This window comes from Myotis myotis, unplaced genomic scaffold (assembly GCF_014108235.1).
Source record: "Myotis myotis isolate mMyoMyo1 unplaced genomic scaffold, mMyoMyo1.p scaffold_m19_p_4, whole genome shotgun sequence".
Lineage (NCBI taxonomy): Eukaryota > Metazoa > Chordata > Mammalia > Chiroptera > Vespertilionidae > Myotis > Myotis myotis.
Window position 1 is genome coordinate 79,440,245 of NW_023416346.1, and position 6,797 is coordinate 79,447,041.

Here is a 6,797-nt window from a genome sequence, read left to right on the forward strand (position 1 = left end):
CTTTCATAAAGAGAGAAAACAAATCCTTGAGGCATTCCAGGGCCTATTGGAATGACCTAAAGCCATTTCTAGGTCAAAAAAAGTTTCTTAAAATTGAAATCCTGGGAAGATTGTTAAACTTATTTTACCAAAAGATTATATATCATCATCATTTTTATGAAACAATATGAGGCTATTTATTCATTCAAAATGACACAAACATAGGCTAGCAAAACTTTACTTCCCACAATTAAGAAGATCCCCTTTTTTTAAAAGTAATTAAGTACCTGATTGAAAAAACACTATATATATATATATATATATATATATATATATATATATATATATATATACACACCTGGCAGGGGAGATACCATGATCACGAAGGTGGTTTTCCCAGGGTGAGGCTTATCCATTGCACTCCGGATGTGCTGACCCCTGCGATTTCCCCAAATGTGGGAAACTCGACTGCATAATTTGTGGTAGTGGGGGAAAAAAAACAAACAAATAAAAAACACAATATATAATTATTTCAATACTTTATATAACTTTTGCTTCCTAGACAAATACAGGAAAAACTTTTCCCCTTTTAACAGACTGGAGAAAGACTAAACAAATTCTGTATTTGCTTACTTTAGATTCATTTATCTAATTAAATTTATTCAGATTACCTCTAATTTCTTTTTAAGATTTTTCTTCACAATCCTTCTATAACTTATATTATTAACTCTATAAATCTTATTATTAATTAGCTTTAGAACAACTTAATTTCCTTTCCCCTTCAAAACTGCATGTCTATACCTCATGTCTTCTACTACCAAAAACATGTAATTTATTTTCAATTAGTTAGAATTTTTTAACTCTTAGAAACCTTAAATTTTAGGTGATAAGAAATTACATAACATTTCTCAGATTAGCAATACACTCACATTTTTAAGAGATATATTTGAAATAAAATACAAGAGTGATTCATTAATAGATTCAAATCTATCTTCTTGATTCTCTATAATGAAAATCCTAAAGTATGCAAACTCAGATTAATTAATATTTGAGTATCCTGTTATTTCAAAATACCTAGATATTTAACTTTTATTATTTAACCCAGCAAACTCCAAAGTTTTAAGTTACCAAAAACTTTGAAAAACTGTTTAGGCATATATAATTATCACTGAAAAGCTTTATCATAAACCCTTCATTTTAGTTACATCTATTTATTATGTCTTAACAACTTTGAGATACTAGAGCCAATTATTAATACCCAAGGCATTTTCTTGGTAAATTTTGTGACAGCATGAAATCTTGCATATGAGCAGAGATCTTAAAAACAGAAAACAAATAAGCAAACAAAAATTCTACAGTAAATAAATATGTACTCTTGAAAGGATGGACTGCGTTAGTCTTAGAGAATCTTATCTCACATTAACTCATCACAGCAAAATGACCTTTGGGTCTGAGTGGCACAAAGCCCACACAGCAGAGACAGAGGATTCCCTATGTTCATAAACTGGCAAAGAACATCAACAACCAAAGTTACATTATAGACAGACAGACAACTCTCAAAATTCAAACCCTGAATTTCTGTCTGCTGATGTGTTGAAGTTCCTGCAGTCCCTGCCATGGGGGTTCAGCCTGCCCACAAGCAGCTGGGTTCTCAGCAAAGCGGGAAGTGCCCCATCCTTAAATTAACCCAAACAACAAAGAGACATGAAGCAACAGTCAACAAAGACATTCTTACATATAATATTTATAGGTGCACACAACCTACAGATGAGCTTCACACCGAGCTCCTTGTCTGTAGCCACAGACATCACAGAATGCCCTGCATAAATAATAAAACAAAACAAAACACCACAGCAGAGCAATGTCTCTAGTCCCAGAGGGGATCAGGCCAAGGGATAGGAGACCCAGCCAAGGACTGCTGGAGGTCCCTTGCCAACTGGAGCTGATCAGGCTCAGGAAGATAAGCGGCAGTACAATGCCTTCCCTGCCACCACAGTACACTCAGTACACTCAGCACATGATTCCTTACATAGAAGCCCAGACAGAAGCAGCCACTGCTTCTCATGCCATACAAACACACTTGATTCCTCCTACGAAAACGCTTGATTCACTTACGTGTTCGGTGAGATGACAGGGATTGTTGAGGTTGTGGCTGGGACTCAAAACCGGACAATTCCTGGCAGCGCTGCAAACAAGAGTCCAGGCCTCAGCTCCAGGAGCCCCCAGTCCAGGCAGCAAGCGGGATCCCTGGTACTCACCCCAGCGGATTCCTTGCTTACATCCCTTCGTGGTTGCTGGAATATGTAACTGGACAAACAATGGGTCCATGCTGCCTGTCTACTCGAGCCAATGAGGCAGAGACAGGGTTGAATTATATATGAGCATTTATTCTAAAACTGCCGGCACCAGCCGTATGAGAGAGCAGCAGCTTAGCCACAGAAATCTGCTCTGCAGCTCACCTTAAGTCAGTAGCTTATATAACAAAAGCACAAAGGAAAAGTAGGCAAAAGGGCAGTTTACAGAGATGCAAATGGACTAGGAGTCTTCAAAGGGCTTAATGATATGCAAGGGCTGGGATTACATGGGCAAATAGCCTAAGGGAGTGCCAGATGGACAATTTGCAAAGGCCTGCAGGTATGCAAAAAGGGCTGGGTTTCTTCAAAAGGCTGGCATTCTGAAACAAATCTTTGTTAATCTTTCCATGATAATAGGCAGCTCCAAATGGGGGTTGGGGAAAAAGGCTTCAACTCCAGGTCAGCTCCAGCCAGTGTAGAAGTGCCTTCGCCATTTAAAAAATGGTTAATAGAGAATGATTAATATTTCTTACAATACTAGCTGGTTCCCCCCATTCTATTTCTGCCCCCTTTCAGTCTCATTTCTCACTTCATTTCCTTTGGTCAGGAATACCAAGAAGCACAAACCCAATAAACTGTGAGAAGCAAAAACATTATGAGAAAAGGTCAGGATGGGACTAGGGCATAAAAAACTATTTGTAAGTTTGTGACAAGTAGGATGTATTCAGGAAGGAAATGACTAAGTAAAGAAGTGAACAGCCCCAATGCCTCATTACATGCAGGGATTTATTGGTGTTCCTAGAATTCTGAGTGACTAAAGACTAAAGACCCAAATGTTAGATTGATGACTTCATAGTCATATGATTCAGTGCAGTCTTTATAGGCAAGAGTTTCTATTCCTTTCTTGGCAATTATACTGGTGGCAGCTTCTATTTCCTTGGGTGGACTTCCAGTCTTATCATTTTATACTTACTGTTTAGTTTGTGGTACCTTTGGTCCTCAAGATGCTCATTCTACAACAATCCTGAAATGGAAAGGAAATGACAAGCACCATTTTTCTGTTTAGTGAGGAAAGATCAGACAACAATTTTAAAAAGGGCAGCAGGAATATTTAGAAAATAAAGTATTTGATAGTACTCTTTCAGCTTTTGTATTTTCTATGGGTTAAAGATAGGGTGATCAGTGCTCCTAGTTATATTTTTTCCATGCTAAGCCACTCCCACAGATTATTTTGTGCCTCCTGTCAGATTATTACTTAACTCTTGGTCATGAGAAGTTTTTCTCTGGTTTCTTTGGGACTACTGGACTTAGGAAAGCTAACACCATTTCAATTCGAAAGTTGTGTAATACAGGTTGGGTCTAATATTGAATCAGCCATTTTGTTAGCTGTCTATGAGTGGGCAGTAAAACTGATAGTTATAGGTGCAACTTCTAAAAAAGATAAAAGGGATAAGGAAAAACAATTGAAGGACCTTGAGACAGTTCCTAGGAATTCTACCAAATGATGGAGCACCAAGACATTTACATGGCCTGGCAACCATATGACTAGGTTTCATACCTTCAACCTCTCAGTTGTATTGTTTTCCTTAGCTTGGTAAAAGCAATCTCATGAGGGGTTACTATTGCCAATAGTTCCTAGATTTGCCATAGTCTTTCACCCAGTTACCAGCATTCCTAATGATTTTCCATTTACCCAATCTGGTTTCTTTTCTGCGTGTACTCTAAATCAAAATCAACTTGATTGGAGTGAAAGTTCTCATCATTTGAATGCATAAGGGAAGATCAAAGGAGTAGGGCATTGTAAAGCAAGGTAGAAAAGAACCTGGATTTGAGGGGACTTGCATATAGTTTGCTACTTAGGTAGATTCCTGTCACTTTGTGAAACAGCGTGGAAGCAGAATTTGCAGGTAGGATGAAAAATTATGGAAAAAAATATGTGGAAGAGGAATGTAAAAGGTAGGTTGGGTTGTGAGAACTTCACTTTATAATCTACAAGAACCATTTAGATATACCCCTCAGGCCTAAAATAAATCCTCTCCCCTTTTCTTTGGAATTTTTACATAGTTGATTTTGACCATATCCCTGGAAGGCCAACTGCATTATAATGAGAATAGAGAAAGGTGTGGGATGCATCTATGGCAATGAACTATTGTGCCCTCCCCCACCCTCAGAAAACATTTGACAATAGTGCTGGAGGTTAAGAAATTGCTCTTCAATTACTATGCAGTCTCAAGCATAGTTCGGTTTTACTACAGTTAAATTCCACCTCACTTTATTTTGCTTTGGTGCATACAGTGCTGGCTATGTAATTCTCATTAGGGTAATTATAATTTTGTATATAAATGTACATGATGTAGATGTGGCACCTGAAGTTTGTAGGACTTGCTCAAGTGTCAGTATAAACATTGTTGAGGTGAACCCAGATCTAAGATCACTTAGTTTCAAAACTATTTCTTACTATATATTCTCTACATATCATCATGCTTATCAGGAAATATAATCTTACGGAATGTGCAAGGGCATGGATTATAATTGCAATAGCAGCCTTGGGAATCATTGACTGATTTTATAATTTCCTATTGCCACTTTATGAATACAAATTCACTGCATCTTTTTTTTTTATCAGTAAAATAGGGATGTTGCCTATCTCATAGAGTTGTGGTGGGCTTTAAATTAGAATATACATGTAAGTACAATAGTGTGTGTCAAACAGTAAGCAAATTAATGCTAGATTTTTAAAAATATATATTTTTTATTGATTTCAGAAAGGAGGGGACAGGGAGAGAGTGAAAGAGATAGATAGATAGAAACAGCAATGATGAAAGAGAATCATTGCTTGGCTTCCTCCTGCACACCCCACACTGGGGATCCAGCCAGCAACTCAGACATGTGCCCTGACCAGGAATCTAACCGTGACCTCATGATTCATAGGTCGACGCTCAAGCACTGAGCCACGCTGGCTGGGCTAATGTTAGATTTTATATTTTCTAGCTATATGGTTGAATTGGGCAAGACTACCTTTTGGTGACTCACTGGCTCATTATAAATGGGTTTCTTATGGGATTTGGGGGTAGAAGTCATGTGGTGAGCATTTATCTAAAGAAGTGGTGAGGCCCAGCTAGCATGGCTCAGTGGTTGAGTATGAACAAGTAAGTCAGGGTTCAATTCCTAGTCAGGGCACATGCCTGGGTTTCTGGCTTGATCCCCAGTTGGGGGTGGGGGTTGCAGGAGGCAGCCAATCAATGATTCTCTCATCATTGATACTTCTATCTCTCTCCCTCTCCTTTCCTTTCTGTAGTCTTTCTTATTTTCCAAAGCTGTTAAAATATTAACAAGGTAAACTTTTAGAGCTGACCTTTTCCCAAGACCAATCTATCCTTTCCTCCTGAGCAAATGCTTCATGGTTCTTTTGGGGTTTTTTTTTTGAAGAATTGGCCAGAAAGCCTTGGAGAAGTGGCAGTTTGCCCATGATATTAAGGTTATTTTTATGCAGGTAGTCATCTTGGGCCTATCAGGAAGAACTTGCCATTTTTACTGTTTGCAACTACATGGTTCCAAGGGTACAGATTCTATTCAAGTGAGAGAATTACGAAAAATGTCAAGGACAGGGTTTGAAGTATGGAGTTTTAATACCGCTCCACATGGAGGTATAAAACTCCGTATGTGAATAACATTCTATATCAACTCAAAGCAGATCAGGGGACTGCTTAGTAAATTCTGTAAGCCTTGTCTGGTAAAATAACCCATGGTATTTAGTTTGTAGACATAGAATAGTTGAAACCTTAGTCTGCAAGGAGGTAGTAAGACCATGAGAGGCATTTGTCAGAGTACTTTGGATACCATTTTATTGTTTTAAATCCATCTTCTCACTGTCACCTCTTTCTTGATTGAATAGTCATTGTAAAGAATGGGTCTTGTCCAGCTGGTGTGGCTCAGTTGTTGATTGTAGTCCTATGAACCAAGAGGTCATGGGTCAGGCCATATGCCTGGGTTGCAGGCTCGATCCTCCAGTAGGGGGCGTGCAGGAGGCAGCATATCTGTGATTCTCTCTCATCATTGATGTTTCTATTTTGCCCTCTCCCTTCTCTGAAATCAAAATAAAAAGAAGAAAAAAAAAGAATGGGTTTTAGCTAGGAATTAAGTTAGCTTTGAACTATAAGAAGTAAAAAGATATAGAAATGGATTTGAGCTGTCCTCCCCATATAAGCTGCTGCCTCCAAAGGGAAGAAAATAAAAAAGAATGTACAAGGAACTGACTAATATTGGCTCAACTACACTCTGATGGAAGAGATTTTTTTGTAAAAGCTATTACCTGTTTTTTATGTAGCAACTAGACATCTATTTAGGATTTTTAAGATAAGGGCTCTAACCATGGCCAGCTAAGGGGTTGAGAAGCAGGACCTGATATATGGGACTTACCTGAACTGTAGCCAAATGTGAATGACCACTGGTTACTGTGGATGGCAGGCTGACTTTGGAGAGGACCCAGAATAAATAGTAAACCCCACAGTTTTCAGAAGGGAG

The 6,797-nt window shown here is 38.3% G+C and overlaps 1 pseudogene; it reads left to right on the top strand.

Annotated features, from left to right (window-relative positions):
- The first annotated feature begins 329 nt into the window (after positions 1–329).
- On the top strand, positions 330–481 carry LOC118654918 (annotated as a pseudogene).
- The last annotated feature ends 6,316 nt before the right edge of the window (positions 482–6,797 follow it).